This window comes from Adiantum capillus-veneris, chromosome 10, assembly GCF_014529385.1.
Source record: "Adiantum capillus-veneris isolate H3 chromosome 10, ASM1452938v2, whole genome shotgun sequence".
NCBI lineage: Eukaryota > Viridiplantae > Streptophyta > Polypodiopsida > Polypodiales > Pteridaceae > Adiantum > Adiantum capillus-veneris.
Window position 1 is genome coordinate 151,762,106 of NC_140940.1, and position 20,652 is coordinate 151,782,757.

Consider the following 20,652-nt stretch of genomic DNA (forward strand, 5'->3'; position numbering starts at 1 on the left):
GTTTTTACAGAGACTGTGGATTCTATAATTCGATTTTCAAAAATAAAAGGATTCTGAAATCCAAAAACTACAACGTTTAAGGCAAAGAACGTACAAAGACACACCCCTCTAGCAAACGTGACAAGACAAGAGAAGCAATAGCGTCTAGAGCCACAAACAGGAAAAAAGGTACGCAATTGGTTTTTTTCAGTAAAAGCCATGCACAGATGATGAAAAAGAGAGCGCTTTGGTGGTGCAAAAGGAGAAAAAACAACAACAGGACAACGGTGAGGGCATGTTGTCTCAAATATTTTTTCCAGAATGAACATGCACATGTCAGATCCATCATGCCATCAAAACACTGTCGGCCTCGACACACGCCACAGCCACAAAATCGCGCAGTATGCACTCACCGTCGTCCTGTTGTCATTTTTTCTCTTCTAACATTGACCAATATGCTCCATTGTTATGTCCCCTTCGTGCTTCTTTGGTATTCCAAATGGATTCTACAATCCACTTGAGTCTAGACGTGTTTGTAAAAATATTTGTTTATTTATCCTTACCATAGATACTATGAAGTTCCAAACCATCGTTTTTGTTACTTTCTACTAAGTTCTAGATAGCACACAACACTTTCCTGTGTGGGGAGATTCCACAATCCTAAACTCTTATCTTGTTGCATCTCATGGATTCTAAATTACATTTCACTCTTGATATGACTAAAAGAGGCTCTTTATAAACCCAGATTCTACACCTTTTATTTCATTGCTTGGCATCATAACGCATTCTTATACTTTATTTTGCCTATATGCTAATCTTTCTTTGTCATGATTGTGTCTTTTTTGAAGGTCATGGCATCTCACTCACAACAATTTCAAGCAAGTAAAAGGCTTAAAGTGACTTCAAAGCGGAAAACTTCCGGTCAACCTCAGCTAGGTTCAAGCTCAGGGGGGCACTCAGGTACATTAATGTCTTCTCAGCAATTTCCTGCACCACGAAGCCCATGCCTTCAAGCAACACAGCTTTTTAGAAGTCCTCCTCGTTCTTCTCATCAGGAGATTCTTGCTGCAGAACAATTTCTTCGTGAGCCGTCGACTAAGCTCACTAGAGAGAATCACCAGAAGGAGCCAAAGGATAAGAGTATAGAACCCACACCTTCAGGAAAAGCAATAACCCTTCAAAGCTCAAAAGAAACACATATTTAGGGTAATGTTCCTGCAAAACCCAAATATGAGCACGCTTGGGCATTTTGCATTGTTACCATATACATGTGGTAGTGATGTGTGTGAGCACACTAGGACCACCGGGGCATTTTTTCCCTCTTTAGGAGGTTTTTTCCCCCGAGCATTGTATATACTCCCATCACTCTAGGGCTATCTATCTTTCCATTGCACACTAAGTAATACACTCTCCAGTGTGTGCCTTGAGCTTCCTTCGTCTTCTCCAAGCTGTGTGTGTTTCTCTGCAACCCTAATTCCAACAATTGGTATCAGAGCAGGTTGCGTCCTCTTGGGCTTAGTCGCTAGTTGCTCCAATACATGCCTGCTCACTTTCTCCGATTTCAGTGAGCTTTGGCGAGCGTTCGCAGGTCGACAAGTACTTCAGGCAAGCTCGTAGAGCTTGGTCTGCTCAGATTTTCGATTTGGGCTCATTTCGGCCTCCGTTTCCACTACAGGCAGTACTGCATAGGCTATTTCGTCATTTTGTGCAGAATTTCTGCCAGTGCCGTTTTCTGCATAACAGTTGCCTTATAGTCTTCTACAGTTTGTGCTATATAGCACAGGTTGTTCCCGTTCCGTTTCTCCTATTTTCGGGCAGTTCTCACATCATGTGCAGCATTTACCATGGCTGACAACAACAACACAAATGTGTTCAATATGTTTGCTGCTGAGGAAAAGTTGGATGGGGACAACTACCCTATTTGGGCTTATATGATGCAACATGTTCTTGTGTCAAAGGGCGTCTGGAACATTGTGCAGGGCATTGATGTACGTCCTGGTTCTGAGGATGTAGGCAATGTTGAGGATGTTGCAGGTCTTGCTGCAAAGATTGCTGCTGTTAGAGTTGTTTTGCCTACCACAGAACAAGCTTGTTGGGATATAAAGGATGTGCAGGCTCATGCATTGATTGCGTTGTCTGTGAAGCGCACCATTGTTCCTCACATCCGTTCAGCAAAATCTGCAAAACAGGCTTGGGATATTCTAGCAGGTCTTTATGCAAGCCGCAATGAGGCTAAAATTTCTTTGTTGCGTAAAGAGCTGGAGTCGAAGATTATGCATGAGGAAGATGATATGGACACTTTCCTTGCTAATGTTAAGGATATCAATGAGCAAATTATTTCTGCAGGTGAAGTCATTTCAGACAGTTCCCTTGTGCAGACTGTTCTTGATGCCTTACCAAATTCCTACCAGACTTTTGCTAGTACTTGGATATTGATGACCCAAGGAAATCCTGAAGTTGTCAAGTTTGATGCATTATGCACATTGCTGTTGCAAGAGTCACTTTCTAGAAAAAACAGGACTAGGCAGCGTGCAGTTGAACAGGATTTTATTGCTTCTCAAAGAAAGGGTGGTAACAGTAATGCAGCCATTTCTTATGGTTCTGCTGCGAGTGGAAAAAATTATGTTCCTAATGCTTCTGCTGGCAGCAATTCGTCTGGAAAGTCTGGTGATAAGGGCAAAAAGAAGATGCGTTGCCATTATTGTAAAGCTAATGATCACTTGATCAAGTCGTGTCCTAAGTTGAAGGCCAAAGAGGCTAAGAAGAAAGAAGGTGGTTCCACTGCAAATGTTGGTTCCACTACAAATGCATCCATTGTTGAGTCTTCTGTGAAAGGAGACTGTGATGTTGATGTTGATGCAAAATGGGCTTTTAGTGTAGAGTGCACTTACAATCCTGATGTCCATGATGCATGCTTGTCAGTTTTGCTGCAAATTCACGTGTGTGGTATTTCGACAGTGGTGCTACAAAGAACATTACCTCACATCGTGAATTGTTTACCTCTCTCGAGTCTGTCCCTCAAATGAATTCTGTCACTTGTGCCAACAATGCCTCTTATCCAGTTCAGGGAGTTGGAAAGATTGTGCTTACTGCTGCTAATGGCACTTCTTTCACACTTGTTGATGCACTTTATGTACCTACAATCAAGAAGCATCTCTTGTCTGTATCCGCACTTGCTAGACTTGGAATTGTAGTCAAATTTGTGGATGACAGATGTACAGTTCATGATCTCAGTTTTGGTGATGAAATTGTTGCATCTGGCCTTTTGTGTCGTGGGCTGTATAAGCTCACTTTGTATGACAAGTGTGGACAAAATTTTTCAAATGCTGTTGCAGATTTGAGGGCTATTTCAGATGCAAAACTTTGGCATGCACGTTTTGGTCATCTGAATTTTGCCAGTTTGCTACGTTTGCAAAAATCAGATATGGTTGCTTCTTTGCCGCCTCTTGAAGCACCTGTCAAACATGTTTGTGAAGGCTATATTTTGGGTAAGATGCAACGTTTTAAGTTTCCAAAGGATGGTTCAGTTCAGGCTACATGCAGGTTGCAGCTTGTGCATAGTGATGTTTGTGGGCCCATGCAAACTCCCTCCTTGGGCAATTACCTGTACTTCGTGACTTTCATTGATGATTACTCCAGGCATGCATGGGTATTTCCGCTTAAAGCGAAGTCCGAAGTTTTTATGTGCTTCAAAAAATTTCTGGCTATGGTTGAAAATGTCTCGAAATGTACTATGGGCACCCTCCGTTCTGATCGAGGGGGGGAGTATATGTCTCATGAATTTAATGCATTTTGGCTAGTCGAGGGATAAAAAACCAATGTACATTGACTTATACACCTCAGCAAAATGGTGTTGCTGAGAGGAAAAACAGGTCACTCACGGAAATGGCACGATGTATGGTCAAAAGTCAAGCTTTGTCGCATTCTTTTTGGCTTGAGGCCATCGTGTGCCACTTATGTACTTAACAGGTGTCCTACGAAAGCTTTGTAGTCTATTACTCCATATGAAGCATGGCATGATAGAAAGCCTTCTATTGAGCACATGCGTGTTTTTGGCTGTTTGGCATATGCTTTGGTGCCACAAGTGCAACGCATAAAATTGGATGATAAGGCTCTCAAATGTATTTTTGTTGGTTATAGTGCTGAAAGCAAAGGTAAGAGGTTGTATCATCCACAAACAAAACGTATTCTGGTTTCTCGGGATGTAGTGTTTGTGGAAGATTGTGTTCAGCCCTTGCTATCATGTACTAGAGACAGTAATGTAAGCTCACAGGACATTTATGACACTTTGTTGCGTCTTTTCAGTGGTGGAAATACGAATGTAAGTTCCAATGAGGCAAATGTACAGCCTATGGGGGTTTCTAAAAAATTTCTAGATCAGCCTATTACTGATGCAGATGTACATGATGTACTTGATGAGGAAAGGGCTGAAAATGAGCAGGCTAGAGGTATGCCAAAATGGTTGGTGCACACTTTGCGTGACAGTAAATTGGATGCACCTTTGTCTAGTCGTACCTGTTTAGGCTCTCGCCATGCATCTTATGCATCAGATTGTTATGCTTTGGCTGTGTCTAGCTTACATGATGTTGAGGGGCCTCTGTCTTTTGATGAAGCACAGAATTCAGAAAATTGGATGGCTGCCATGCAATCAAAATATGATGCACTCATAGAAAATGACACATGGACTTTATGTGATCTGCCTCCTGGCAAAAAGGCCATTGGTACAAAGTGGGTTTACAAGTTGAAACGCAAGCCGGATGGTGAGATTGATCCCCATAAGGCTCGACTTGTTGCAAAGGGTTATGCACAGCAAAAAGGCATAGATTATGAAGAGACTTTTGCTCCCACTTGTCGTATGACTACTTTGCGTTTTCTATGTGCATTGGCAGCTCATTTTGGTTGGGATGTACATCAATCAGACATTGTTACTGCTTTCTTGAATGGTGACATATTTGAGGAAGTTTTTGTAACGAAACCTCGCGGTCTTGTCATAAAAGGACAAGAGGAAAAAGTGTACAAATGTAACAAGGCTTTGTATGGGTTGAAGCAATCTCCTCGTGCTTGGTATGAGAAAGCTGACACTCATTTGGTCAAACAAGTCTTTCGTAACAGTCCAACAGAAAGCACATTGTATGTAAAGCGTGAGGGTGATGTACTTCTCATTGTGGTTCTTTATGTTGATGATTTGCTGATCACTGGACCAAATGAGAGACATATTTCTGAATTTAAGGCTATTTTGAATGCTACTTTCAAGATGAAAGATTTGGGGCTGTTGCATCATTACTTGGGTATACAGTTTAAGCAGTGTGATGGTGGTATTGCCTTGTGTCAGAAAAGTTACATAGAGACATTTCTATGTAAGTTTGGACTTGAGGATTGCATACCTATTGCCACTCCCATGGAAACAGGTTTGAAGTTGAGTCTACATGATGCTGGTGATCTTGCTGATGTCACTCTTTATCAAACTATTGTTTGCTGCCTCATTTATGTATGCAACACGAGGTCGGATATTCAGTTTGCAATCTCACAGGTCAGCAAATCTATGCATAGCCCAAGGTCTAAGCATTGGCAGGCTGTCAAGAGGATTTTCCGCTACCTTAGTGGCACTTTACATCTTTGCTTGTTTTATCCCAAGGGGGGATCATTGCCGCAAGACTTACATGCTTTTTCGGACTCAAATTGGGCTGGTTGTTTTGACACGAGAGTGTCCACAAGTGGTTTTTGTTTCATGCTTGGCAGTTCATGTATATCATGGTTGAGCAAGAAGCAACCTACTGTGGCCACTTTGAGTTGTGAGGTTGAGTACAGGGAAGTCTTCACAGCTACGGTTGAGTGTGTATGGCTCAGACGCCTTATGGTTGATTTGGGTGTTGGACAGGACACTGCCAACACTATCTACATTGACAATCAGAGCGCATTGGAAGTTGCGAGGAACCCAATTTTTCATGATTGCACAAATCACATTGAGGTGCATTACCACTATGTGACGGAGAGGCTCTAAGCAGGAGAGATCAGCTTGGCTTATGTGCCAACACAGAACAACCTTGCAAATCTTTTCACAAAGGCATTGTCTCGTGAGAAGCTTGAAGCTTTCCGCAAAGCTTTGGGCTTACTCCCCTTTGTGGACTGATCATGTCCTTAGGGCATGGCACTTCCCTTTACTCATGTGCCAGCTCTCGTTCACCGCATCACTCCAGGGGCGATTTGTTACCATATACATGTGGTAGTGATGTGTGTGAACACACTAGGACCGCCGGGGCATTTTTTCCCTCTTTAGGAGGTTTTTTCCCCCGAGCATTGTATATACGCCCATCACTCTAGGGCTATCTATCTTTCCATTGCACACTAAGTAATACACTCTCCAGTGTGTGCCTTGAGATTCCTTCGTCTTCTCCAAGCTGTGTGTGTTTCTCTACAACTCTAATTCGAACATGCATTGGGTGTCATGGGGATCAAAAGCACTTGATTGATTCAACAACTGCCTTTTTTAATTGTTACGAAACATAAAGGACCTTCAAGTGATGTCAATAAGTTTAATCTTGCTAGGCGCATCGATAAAGTACAAGAGCAGAAAGGAAACAACAGGATCTATTTTCTTGTTCAGTGTAAAGACTCAAGTCTCCTTGCTGTTCTTATTCTATTGAAAGACTTTGAGATCACTGAAGTGAATTCTGTAAGCACAAGAGACTTGATGATTGATGCCATGCAAACACGAGGCTTGGTAAGAATTAAATTTTTATTGTTTCTTTTTTATCTTTTGTGTTTTAGCTTGAAATATTCAAGGAACTTCATTGTTTATGGTTGTAGACATTTGGGAGAGCCTATACTGAAGTGATGGAGAGCTTTTTTGGCTTAGAGAAGACATCTTCAAGCGACTACATAGAAGAAGAGGAGAGGAGGAAGAAGATTCAAGCTCTTCTAGTGATGAAGAGGTTCAAAGGGACATGCCCCCCTCAACAATGATGCAAACCCTTGCTACAAGAAATAAACAAAGCAAAAAGTCAGGTAAACCAAAAGAGTTTAAGTTTCTTCCTGAATCAGAGATTGTTCCATCTGGTCCTGGTGTCTCTTCACCTGATACAAGAGGTTCAAGCTCTTTAAATGTTTTGAGAGAAAGGGTTAAACAAAATAACATGGTAGATCCTTTGTCCATATTTATGCCCATAAGTGTAATTGAACGTCCACCTGCGGATTCTTCCACAGGAAAACGACCCTTAGATGTTCGTGCAAGCCAAATTAAAAACAAGCCAAATGCCATTGTGTTACCTTTGCTTGCTTTGGTGGATAGACAACAGTGTCCTACAAAACATTATTGGGTAAAGGCCAATGCTGAGTCCCATACATATTGGGTTCTTGGGGGCACTCACTCTTTGATTGCGAAGCAAGAGCTTGTGTTAAGGCGGTTACGCCGCTAGCGGAAGCTAAATAGCGAGAACTCAACCAACAACAGAATTTGTCAGACGAGGACGAAGCTTGACCCGCAGGCGCATGGAAACAACTAGGTGGGTGTCAAATCACCTACTCGACCTTCTAATGACAATCACTACTAAGGAAATCAAATCTAAGTTCTAAAACACGCAAGTGACTGAAATCCGTACTACGAACGAATGCTATACGAAACAGGATCTAGAATCATTGAATCGATCTCAAACTCAAGGGGAAGTCTATACACTAGGTAAGAACAACACCCTAAAGACTTGAACTGTAAAATCAACCTATAACCACTCCGTGCGGTAAACGCGTATGAAGACAGGTCGAAAAATACAGGTGACCGAAACTTGACCCCGATGATACTAATGTGTAGCTCTACTCGTTGTGGTTCTATAGATATGTTGCACGCTCTATTCCGACACACGAGTTGGAAGAAAACTCACACCGAAGCTCGTAGGAACTTACCACATGTAGAAGCCGATAGCGCGCACTCTTGGTATCTGTGCGTAGCTCTCACCGTTGCTAACACAATGGCGGTGTCGCTTCTCCAATGGCGGTCCCGTAGCTCGCGTAGCAAGGAGATAAGACTCTCTCTCTCTCTCTCTCTCTCTCTCTCTCTCTCTCTCTCTCTCAGACACAGTCACGGCGCTCAAAAACTCACTTTGATTAATAATTGAATTCTCTTAGGTTACAAAACTTTGGCTTATATACCTCCGCTTTGGAGGTGAGAACATCTCTAATTATTTACATCAACAGGTGAAATTACTTCGGGATTACAAGCTGGAAACTCAATTGAGTCCCGTTACTTAATGAATGGCTCAAATCAAAATTAATGTCGGAAAGACATTTATTACAATCAATGGTTACAAAATGATGGGTGTGAGCAAAAATGCGGGTGTGATCCTCTGCTGGCTTAACACTCCCCCCCTCCGCGTTCATGTCGTCCCTGACATGACTTTTAGGCTTGATCAATAGAGTCCTGTCGTCTTGAGCATCTGCAAATGTGATTCGTAGCGTAGGTTGCCGATGGTCAAGGTTGGGCCAAATATTTTGCTTTCGTGAGTGAAAAAGCCGGTGTAGAAAGCTTCTTCGAATGTTTGCATGTGGAAGCTAGGTAAAAACATAATTCTTTGGTACAAGAGATGTAACACCTTTGGTGATGGTTGCAATGAAAGATCATACATCATATCCGTCACTGTGTCGGCCGTCGATAGTAGACTCGAGGTCGTGGCTTTATCTGGCGCGAACACTTCAATGCATGCTAAGAGAGTCCTGCAGATTTTCTTTAGCATCTGACACGAAAGGTCAGGAGAGCCAGTAAAGAGTTTGATGGTGCCCGTTAGGGTTTTCACCATGTAGGCTTTACCTATTCTCTCTCCTTCCTTTGGTCCTGGCATCCTTGGGTAATTAAGCCAATTTGGCTTCTTTTCTGCAATCCTGCCATGCTCTTTCCAGCTTCTGACTCTTGGCACCAGGCAGAAGGTTGCATCCTCCCGAATCTCCTTTGGAGCCTCTACCAAGTAGATGAGGTAGGCTGGGTATTTGTTCAGCCAACCTTTCCTCCATCTAGGTTGAGAATCTACAATCTTCTTTGATTGTTCATCCTTTGTGATGGCGCCTTCGTAAAGAGCGACATACTGCTCCTCCTCTATTCTCTTTTTCGTCTTTATCACTTCAAATTTCATCAGAGGGAAAGGCAGGCTGGGTTGCATCCACTCTTCATGGAGCACTTTTGTGTCTAAACCTTGAAGTCTAATGGAGATGAGGAGTCTCCTTTCCCATTCCATTTCCGCCTTGGCACTTTCCTCTGTTGACTTTTCTATTTGGTCCTGGAGCCTTTGTTCTTCTTCTTCAGAGATTCCTGAAGTCGAGGCCACTTCTTGAACTGGGGCTGGATCTTCAATTGTGGTTGCCTCTCCAGTTTCAGGTAGCTCTATGGCTGCTCCCCCTGCTTCTTCTTGTGGTGGCTCTGTTTCTCTTCTTTGTTGCTCTTGGAGGTCTTGGAGCTGTTTGCGGAGGGTCTCATTTTCTGTCCTTAGTGTTTGGTTTTCTGATGTGAACCTCTCCTCTGCAGCCAATGATCCCTCCGCCATGTGCAATCTTTGTACTTGCTCTAACCTCAGCTCTCTTTGCAAACTTCTGACCTGCTCTTCCAGAGCTGGTACGAGGTTTCCCTCTTGTTCTGTTCCTGCTCTGCTAGCTCTAGGGGTGGTCCTGAGTCTCGTGATTGTCCTTTCTTGAAGTTCGACTCTTTCCCTTAGCTCAATGAGCTCATCCTTGGCTGCCTCCAGCTCATCTTCTATTCTCTCCTTTGCTTCCTGTGAACTTGTTACCTCTCTTGAAGCTTCGGCTAGTTGGAGTATCAAGCCGTCTCTCTCGTTTTCGGCGTCGTAGAGTGATGCTTTATGACTTTCAGATTCAGTCATAGCATTCTCTAACTTCTTCTGCAACTCTGCTTCCTTTTGTTTTGCTGTCTCAAGTGCTACTTCCTTTGCTCTGGATCTTTCTTTAATCTTGCTGAGCAGTTCATGCACCATGTGCATGTCTTTTTCATCTTCATCTGTCAACTTGACAGCTCTTTCTGCCACCACCTCCAATGGCTTCGGCTCGTCCATTTTCTCTTTACTCTCCATTGTACCCTTTGTCTTTTCCTTCGTCCCTTTCCGATCATCTTGTTTCCGTAGGGATATCCCATAAACTGCCTCCAGGGCCTCTTCTTCACTGTATCCGATCGCTACCAGATCCTCATAATCATCTTTCTTTTGCTGAACTAGATCTATCTCCTTTTCCTTGGTCCTGGCCTCTGGCTTTTCCATAATTTCTGTTTCTATTTCTATTGTGGTTTCCTCCACAATAATTTCCATCTTCTTCGGGCTTGGTACAACAGTAGAAGAGGGCTGATTGTCCTCAGTCATCTTGGCTTTCCCTTTGTTTGCTTGCCCGTCTTTCTCTTGAGGTTCAGTAGACTCATCTACTTTCTTCTTCCCCTTGTCGTCCTTTTTCAGCTCAGCTTTTAAAAGTTGTACTTCCTCTTCAGTATAAGGCTCGACAGGTTGCTGCTCAATTATGGCCTCCGACTCCTCATAAGCTCTAATATATTGATCATATTGATCAACATGTGGCCTGGCTGAGCTGGTTCCGACTTTACTGGGGTCCGGCACCCACATTTCTTCGAAGTCCCCCTTTAGAGCTCTTTCCGCTCTAAATTGCTCTACCAGCCTTTCCATTCTTGCGGCTTTTTGACTTTTGGTTTGCTTGGGATCGGCCTTCTTCTTCGCTTTCTTCTTGAGCGGCTCGTCCACAGCCTCTTCATGTTCTGAAACTATTTCTAGTTTTCGGCGTGCTCTTGTGGACGCCCTCTTGGATACTTCTTGCTGTTCTTCCTCCTCATCGGCTTCTCTAAGCCACTCATTCTGGGAGGGAATCCGTGGCCCTTGATCTCTAGCTCCAATAGCTTCATAAGCTATTCTTGTTAGGATTTCTCCTCCTCCTATGTACTTTGGTTTCTGGTTGTGCATGGCGATTACTTGCTCGTGGATGTATTGAGCATAATTCACCTCTTTTGGCACGTTGCTCTTCAGTGCCCATGTGATGGTTGTCGCAATGGCATGGGGTGGTGTAGTATACTTCTGTGGTCTTTTACTGCACACATGGAAAAACTGGTTGTATAATCGGCAAAGGGTTGCAGCTCGTTGATCTGCCATATCTCCGTAGGTTGTATTTTGTTTCTTTGATCCATAGACCTCTATGGCCTCCCTTCTTTCTCTGACAGAACTCCCTTTGTTGTGCAGCTTCAATGCATCTGCAATGAGCTGTGGAGTGATCTGTACTTCAACTGTTTCTCCATCCATGGCTGTCAACGTGGCTTTCCCATCCTTCTGAATGGATGTTGCCAACTCATACACTCTTCTTGTGTCTACACCCGATGGTCTCGAGGTGAAGAACCTGTGTAAGTCAGCCTTTTCCAGGTATCTGCTGATGTTCTCTGATCTGCTATAATCCACTAATTCTCGTGGGATCATAGGCACATCGACCGATTGCCCTTGAGGATCTTTGAAAGTCCCCTGGTAGATCTTTATTCCCTCTTTTTCTAGTACTGCTTCCTCCACCCAAGTCTTGGTTGGCTTGAGGGTTTCTGTTGGAATATCAAAAGGTTCTGCTTCTGCAAGAGCATCCTTGATGGTTGGTCTTTTTCTCTTAGTTGCCGATGACTTAGCGGAATCCATGGATCCTGTAACTCCAATTTCAGAAGTTAGCGCCTTTTTAGTACTGAAAGCCGAAATGAAGCTTTTAACTATTCAAATGACTTGAAAATTGAAACATGAGCTATTCAGGGCCTAAGGATGCAATGTAGGTGAAAAAATATGCCAACTGGGCTAAAAAACATGCTTGAGACATCATACGTGTATGATGTCTTTTGTGTCAGAATGACTTCATATTGGTTGTGCTTGTAGCTGATAGTGTATACATGAGTGTCATATGCTTGGATTTGAGTTTGGATCCCATTTGGTCAAGTTTTGGCCAGTTTAGTCCAATTCAGGCTCTTGGCAAAATTTTGAAAGGGAAATGGATTTTATGATCCAAATTGGATAAAACTTGGTGGATTACTTTCAAATGGCATGTAGAACACTTCTGTTTGGTGGTTGAAGCCCTGAGGTGCCAAAATCACATAGTGAGACATCATACGCTGATAGTCGTTTTTTCGGCTCTTTGTAATTGCCACAGTGAGTTACCTCACCCTACCAAAATCACCCAAACACTGTGGCTATCCCTACCATTTCACTGTACATAGGCGTGCGTGAGTCACGTGACTTTTCCCATATCTTCTTAAAAACCCTCAGCTAGCTAGTCACTGGGCTAAGTGAGCCAAAAAAAAAATTAAAAAAATAAATAAAAATAAAAGTATACTATGGCCTCTTTGTGTGTAAATATTTCATTGTATATATGGCCTAAATATAGGGATTTTTTATAATTATTTTGGTATTTTATTTAAATATTTCTACTTAGGTGTGTGTTTTATTAAACCTATGTACACCTTCTTTCATCCTCTTACACCATAATTTTATTTTTTTGCCAATATGTACATACTCTAACCTCATATTTTTCCTTTATACAAATCACTCCCACATTTTCACCCTCACCCTCGTGAAAACAAAAAATTGATTTCTACTCATTGGTTACTTTTATTATATTATTTACTTGCATACATTTTCCTCTTTTACCCAAAATAATTCAAGGAGGGACCATATCATATGATTCCAATATCTTTCCATATCCATAACTCCTCCATATTTTTATTATTATTTTTACTCATTATTCTAACACCATGTGCTCATTGAGCTAAAGTCCATGAATAGTCCATACACTAGTCCCACCATGTATATATTTCTTATTTCACCAATAATCCTCCTCCATGCATGGGTCAAGGGCAACTTGAATGCTTTGTATTATAATATGACAAAGGAGGGGCTCACTCTTGGATGCATTGTACAAATTCAACAAAGGAGGGGACCACTAAAAGACTTTTGCAGGCCTAAAATACAGGCTTTTTGGTGAGAATTTTGGCACCTATTTCCACTCTGAATTTGGAGTGGTGGTGAAAAGAGAAAATGTAGCCCACGCTCTGAATAATCACCCCAAATTTTTTCATGATTTTTGGAGCTACCAGATGTGAGCTATGATTTTTTTAGTGGACCCCAGTTTTCCCATGCTATGCAGCCACACTCTCTCTTCCACTTTATCATTTTCCTCTTTCACACACACTTCTCCACTCATCATCCCCATCTCTCTCACCACTCCTCTCTGCACACTACTCACCTTCTCCTCAACCTTGAAGAATAAGAGAAACCATGGTGAACTCATACCTCCCACACACAATTCCATTCCAAAATTGACCACCTAGTCTCATTTTTCCTCCTCCAAATTACCCATATCTATCAAAAAACCACAAAATTCAGCCTCTTCTCTTAAAAGACAGCATCATGGTGGTTGATTACTCAGCTTCAATTACCTTGTCTCTCAAGGAAGGTCAAGAGTGGAGAAAAAATGTACCGTCAAAGCTAGTGGACCGTCAACAAGCGTCAAAATTGGCCCTACTCAAGACACTTGGAGCATCAACCTTGTAAGAAATCCACCTTTTCTTACCTCTTAAGAGTTTTTCTTCCTTATTTGTATCCTACATGGATACTCCCATTGTAAATATTCAATTCCATTTGTAAATTAATACTAACTCTACTAACACTAACCCACTATGAAAAGTCCTATCACCTCCATTTCTCTCCTCTCTCTTTCCCCACCAACTTCTTGATAATTCCAAGCAAAAGAAATTAGATAAATTGCTGAAAATCTAACCCAACCATGGTTAGAGGAGTAACCCTAGCCTTCAAAATTGCTATAAAAGGAGGGTGTAGCTAGCATAAAAGGGGGGAGCCATAAGCAAGAGCACTATGCTATAGCTTGAGAAGCCAAGCTCAACCTCTCTAGAAGGAGCTCTTGAGTGGAAGCTCATTGTCTTATGCATGTGTTGTAATAGGGGATTAGCAAGGGAAATCTATGCCATTGTAAGAGAGAGAGTGATCATTCAATTGAGAGTAGGAAATCTATCATTTCTCCTACTAGTGTAAGCCCAACATTCGCTGAATCAAGGAGGGTGGATTTGGACTAAGCTTGGATACTTTGTCTCCCTTCCAACGTGAAGTAATGGACAACAATGATGCGTAAGTGTCTTGGTGTTTTTTTTTTGTTAAGTTCTTGATAGCTTGTCTCTGGTGTTGTCATCAATCTAGCCATAAATCCCACATACTGTAAGAGGGCGACAGGGTGGAGAGGACTCCCCTGGCCTTAAGACAGTGATTGGGGTGGCTTTTCTTGTGATGTGTTGTGGTGAAATTTATGCAAGCTATGTTGAACAAGTACTAATCTCACTTTGATTTGTCATGACAGATTTGTAAGAAGGTATTAATGCAACAAGCACCCCCTCCCCCTTTCTCTCTCTTTCTTAAATATATAATTGTGTTTGCTTGATCATCGCCGATACGTTTCAAAGCAGCCCGATCACTATCTCTCTCTCTCTCTCTCTCTCTCTCTCTCTCTCTCTCTCTCTCTCTCTCTCTCTCTCTCTCTCTCTCTCTCTCTCTCTCTCTCTCTCTCTCTCTCTCTCTCTCTCTCTCTCTCTCTCTCTCTCTCTCTCTCTCTCTCTCTCTCTCTCTCTCTCTCTCGTGTTTTAGTGTGTGAGAGTATTCCATTGGTGTTAGGGTTAGTGTAAATTCCTTGCTTGTTTGTGGGTTGCTCTAACGATTCTCCTCTTTTGCGTCCTAGTTCGCTCTTAAACTAGGTGGTGCCCTTGTGTAGTTGGGATTTGGCGGTGGGTTTGTTGTTTTGGTTTGTGTTGTGTTGTGCCCCAGCCCCATTGAGCAGCACGGGAGCCTTGAAGGGTGTCTAGAGGCCACTCTTCTTGTTGCCCGCCCCGGACCGCCTCAAATTGGTGCCCCCACTGAGGACGGCTTGTGTATTTTTGTGTAGAATCAACCTTTAGCATAGTCAAGTAGTTTGCATGAATCACGAAGATTTGTATGATCCCTTCATTCCCATTGCAAGGCAAAAGGTACACATAATTGTTAGTACTAAGTTGCAATTTCAACGTGTCATTCGTAGAATTTTAGGTCCTCTTAGGTTGGCCGAGATAAACGTTTCAGTAAATCCTTTTATTTTGCCTCTCATTAGGTACGACCTTAGTTTGCACGTCTATATTTTTGTTTTGTTTTAAGCATTAGGACATGCATAGTCCATGGATAATGGCCCAGGAATAGAGGTTTTTCCCTTTCATTTTACTCCACACATTAGAATAAACGTTGCAATTAGTAGAAAGATCCATTTTCAATAACGAATGGTGTTCATGTTTGGTGCCCAAAGAGCAGGAGAAATTCTTGCATCACCAAACCCTGTCATTCTACCTCTCATCAACTACCACACTTCTTTTGATGTACATGTGTTCATTTTATTTTAAAATGAAGTGCAGCCCGGCAAAGTAGTGTGTATGTTTGTTTTTTCTTTGTCCAAGTTGTTACAAGAAACAAAAAAACGATCATTTGTTCTAACTGGGAATGTGTGTGCAATGAAAGTTCAATCCTTAGAGATCTAGCTCTATTACCAATTGAGTTGCAGGAGCAAGTAGTAAGGCGTCTCCCTCATAACAAGAGGGTGGTGAAGTTAAGACGGAAGGTCCTACGCGTTGATTCCATTTTCCTCTTGTTGTTGGGCACTAAGGAAGACCGCGCATTCATCCAACTAGTGTGTGCCCTAAGATTGGTAAATAGAGTGAAATTTGGCGTTTGGCGAGTGCATTTCACCATTGAGGAAGACTCTTCAGGAAACTTGCAGCCAGAGTTCATGCTTCATAGACTCACATTTGGTGAATTTTTCCCTCATTTGCGTCTTATTGATAGTCTTCCTTTCGCTTTCAACAAAGAAGATAGGGAGCTATTCAGAGCTTGTCTTAATAAAGAGAGCATAGAGAAGATTGCAAATTTGTATAAATTCTCATCCTTCTCTACTTTCTATGACACTTTGTTCATAGAGACATTGTAAATCTCTTTATGCTTTTGAATGATTTAACCATAATCCTAAGGAGTTTTTGTCCAGGAATTTTGTAGCACAAGTGGAGTCTTTAAATCTTGCAAACTTGATTGGACTTGATGAGGATGTTCTTTATGAAATTGTGAGAAGGTTGCCTCACTCCGACTGTGTGGAACTCGAAGGAAAGGAGCTGGTAGTCAATTGCTACTTTCTCACGGCCTTCGACGAGCATGAAGATCTAGTTTTTATACAAACCGCTTGTGCATTGGGAATTGTAGAGCAAGTGCAATTTATCACTTGGGACGTGGTTGCTCTTTTGGATCCAGAAAATGAAGTTCTAGAGATTTCTGTTTATCGCCTTAGCTTTGAAGAATTTCAACCCTTCTTAGAGCTCATCAATAGTCTACCCTTTTGTTTTGATCAAACAAATCGAGACCTTATTGAAGCTTGGATAGCTGAAGAAGAAAACCTAGAGTGGTATTTTCTCACTTCTTCATTTGCAGGCGAGTGGTTCTAGATCTCTATTGTATCCCTTATTGTAACTCGTATTGTAATCTTTCATAATAATGGAGAGCCAACGCCAAATGTCTGGATATCCTCTTTTCTTTGGAGAGCCTGGAGAGGATGCAGAATTATTTTTAGCAAATTTCAAGATGTCTTGCCGTATCAAGAGGATAGTAACCGATCAAGAACGTGTAGAAATGTTTGAGGTGGTCCTTAGGAAAGATGCTAGTACTTGGTTTGACTCTTTGCCTGAGGAAGTTAAGGGGAATTACACAGAAGTTTTGAATCGTTTGAAGAGATACTTCTTTGATCCCCAAAACACTCAAAAACTATGGCAAGACATTGTTTCTCATAAGCAAAAAGACTTAGATGACTACTACTTGTACAAGCAAGAGTTTCTACGTCTTTGGGCTATATGGATACGAAATGTTACTAACCCTGGTGATGGTGCAGAATTTTTAAAGAAGGAGAGGTTCATAGCCGGACTCTTTCCTGACCTTAAGGTAAAAGTTGAGGCGGGTGCACCTGCTACTTTTGATGCAGCTGAAACTAGGGCTGTTGAGAAGTATAGGAAACTCAAGTGCTTAAGGGGAGAGGTTCCAATAGAAGGTCTTAGACCCAAAGGTAAGTCACAAGCATCAACATCGAGGGAGCTTCCTGAGGTAACGGCGGAAGTAATTGAGAAGTTAAACGAATCTTTAAGCAGCCTGTCAATTCACCTTGCACAAGCTGTAGGTCCAAAGGGACAAGCAAAGAAGTCTGAAGAGCGAGATCCACGACCTAGGAGAGTCTTGCAATGTTGGAATTGCGGAGAGTCTGGACAAGGGATGTATAATTGTCCTTGGCCCCGTGGGGAGCCAGGGAGGCCTAACTTGAATTACCCAGTGATGAATGCAGGTGAAGGAACTGGTCAACAACCAAGGCTTCTACAAAGGCCAAATGGACCAAGACCACCTCCACAAGGGGTAGAAGGAGTTCCACCTTTGCCAGATCCAAATGTGCATGTGGTAGAGGTGACAAATTCAAATGAGGTTGACATGGAAGCCAATGGAATTAAGCGTGGCCGAGGAAGAGGTAAAGAGAAAGAAGGAGTCACATCACAGAGTGACCATGGACAAGGCAAGAAGGCAAAGGGAACCAAGGAAACCAAGAGGACTCGACGTCGTATCAACCTCCAAGACTTCCCTCTTGGACATGGTATGGCTCCGTACAACTTGTTGGAAGACATGAGAGGTAAGGGTCCTGATATTTCATGGCCTCAATTTCTTGCATTATGTCCATAAGCTAGGAGGGATTTAACAAGGGCAGTTAGCACTAGGAGAAAGGTAAAAGAGAGTGTGCCTGTTGTAAAAATTGCACAAGATGAAATGAATGAGGACATTACACCGGTGCTAGACTGTTACATCAAAGGGAGATTGGTTAGGAAAGGTCTAGTGGATGGGGGTGCACAAATTTGCATCATGACAGAGGGACTCATGCAAAAACTAGGCATGCACATCCATGAGACACCTGAAATTAGGGTCAAGATGGCAAACAATAGCAAGGCTAGGTGCGTAGGCATTTGTAAAAATGTTTTTGTGGAGGCCTTTGGCATTAAGAAGGCAGTGGATTTCTATGTCATGTCTACCAAGGGAAATGGTTACCCATTTATCCTAGGAAGACCATGGCTAATGAAAATGCGAGCTTTTCAGGATTGGGAGAGTGGAAATCTAATTTGCAGGAATGAAAATCACAAGAAGGTTGTCTTTGACATGAAGGAGCAACGCCAAGAGGAGCTCCATGAAGAATCATCTCAAAGTGAGACGGAAGAAGGTTGGACCGATAGCACTTCAGAAGAAGAAAGTAGCGGCAGCATTACTGAAGAGGAGTCTTCCATCGAAGTCATGGGGGTAAGGTTTAAGCCAAGCAACCAAGAGACCTCTTGTCAAGGCTTGGAGGAGGTAGGTCCTCAAGAGAACGAAGGTGATCAAGATGAAGGGATGCTGGAAGGTATGCTATCAACAACACTTACAAAGGATGAAAGAGAGGAGTTCAAATGTGTGCTAAGGAAGTTTCCTAGGCTTTTTGCTAAAGACTACACCGATGTGCGTGGAGTAGATGTTGTTCAACACAAAATTGAGTTGAAGCCAGAGGCCACACCTAAGGCTCAGAAGCTACAAAGGCTAGGAGTCATCAAGGAGCAGGCTTTACTCAAGGAGGTAAGAAAGCTTCTAGCAGCAGGGTTCATTTATCCATTGGAGAATTTGGAGTGGGTCTCTCCTGTTGTTGTCACTCCTAAGAAGAACGGCAAGTGGAGGGTGTGTGTGGATTACCGTCCCCTCAATGAGGCAACAAAGAGAGATCACTTTCCCCTCCCATTCCAGGATGAGATACTGAATGAGGTAGCTGGTCATGAGAAGTACACTGTGTGCGATGGTTACTCAGGTTACTTTCAAATAGGGATTGCACTGGAGGATCAATTGAAAACAACCTTTATCACTCCTTGGGGTTGTTATGCTTTTAGAGTCATGCCATTTGGTCTGACAAATGCTCCTGCAACATTCCAACGTTTCATGAATATGGTGTTTCAAGCATTCTTTGGAAAGTCAATTAGGGTGTTCATTGATGATTTCTCTATTTATAGCTCAAAATCATTGCATCTACAAAGGGTAGAAGAAGGTTTAAAGAAGCTCTACGACATGGGAGGTCAACTCAACCCCGACAAGTGCCATATAGGTGAGGATGAAGTAATCTTGCTTGGTCATAAAGTTTCTTACAAAGGCATTGAAGTGGATCCTTCGAAGGCAAAGGCTCTTATTGAGCTACCATCACCCAAGAGTCTTAAGGAGGTCATCTCATTCATTCAAAAGGTGAAGTATATGTCACGCTTCATTCACTTAGCCTCGGAGTTACTTCACCCTTTGCAAAAGTTGACACAACAAGTAGAATTTGCATGGTCTGATGAGCTTGAAGAGTACTTTTGTAACATTAAAGTCATTTTGTCAGAGCTACCAACACTCATGCCTCCTTGTTGGGAGTACACATTCTTTGTTAGCTCTAGTGCTGGGAAAGAAACAATTGGTGCTGTGTTGCTACAACAAGATCCCCACAGTACAAGGATGCGACCCATCTACTTTGCTAGTAGGGTCATGAATGCTTTGGAGAGAGACTACACAGAAGCAGAACTCATGATGCTTTCTCTCATGTTTGCGGTGAGAAAGTTTAGATCCTACCTGCTACCAAAACCTTTTGTAATTCTCACTGCAGAAAATTTGTTCCCTTGGGTGTCATCTCAAATGAATCTTAGTACTAGGATCTCAAAGTGGATTATGGAGTTGCAAGAGTTTCAATACTCTTTCAAGGTAGAAGATAGTGTGCGTGCACAATTGGCAGGGATTCTCACTTATAGGGTGCACGAAAAGGAGATTAAGGTGCCTGAAGTAAAGACCCTACCATTGCCACCACCAAAAAGTATTCCTAATGCTTTTACTTTGTTCTTTGATGGAGCTTTTCGTCGAGCCACAGGAAAAGCAGGGGGAGGGCTAGTGTTGCTCAACCCAAGTGGAGAGGTGGTCATGAAAGAGAAGTTCAATCTACCAAGTTCAGCTAGCAACAATGAAGCAGAATATGACACTCTACTTCAAGGTTTGAAGATGTGCATTGGCCAAGGGATACAACGCCTCATGGTAAAGGGAGATGCACTTCTCATTGTTAAACAGATTTTAGGCATTTGGGCATGCAAGAATGAGAGCTTACGGACAAAAGTTCATGCCATTCGTAGATTGTTTAATCAATTTGAAGAAGTGCAACTATATCATATTCCTAGGAAACAGAATGAAGATGCTGATTTACTTGCACAACAAGCCGTTGCATGTGTAAAGAAAGAAGTGCAGGTCATCATGGTGGTGGCTGCTGTGAAGCAACCGAGGTACCAGGGATTGGAGTCATTGGCTCCCATCATTGGCTACATTTTGGAGGGTGAGTTTCCACCAGACTTCACAAAAGCTCAGAAGAGGAGACTCATGAAGAAGGCAAGCGTATATCTCTTCCTAGAAGGCTCCCTCTATCAAAGAGGGAAGGATCAAGTGTGCAGACGAGTACCAACTATCAAGGAAATTCCAGCCATTCTAAAAGGTTTGCATGAAGAGGCATGTGGTGGTCATTTTGCCCAAGAATTAACTGTGA

At 42.5% G+C, this 20,652-nt stretch overlaps 1 pseudogene; it reads left to right on the top strand.

Moving 5' to 3' along the window:
- The first annotated feature begins 830 nt into the window (after positions 1–830).
- Positions 831–20,652, top strand: part of LOC147449879 (uncharacterized) — a 40,460-nt pseudogene continuing 20,638 nt past the window's right edge.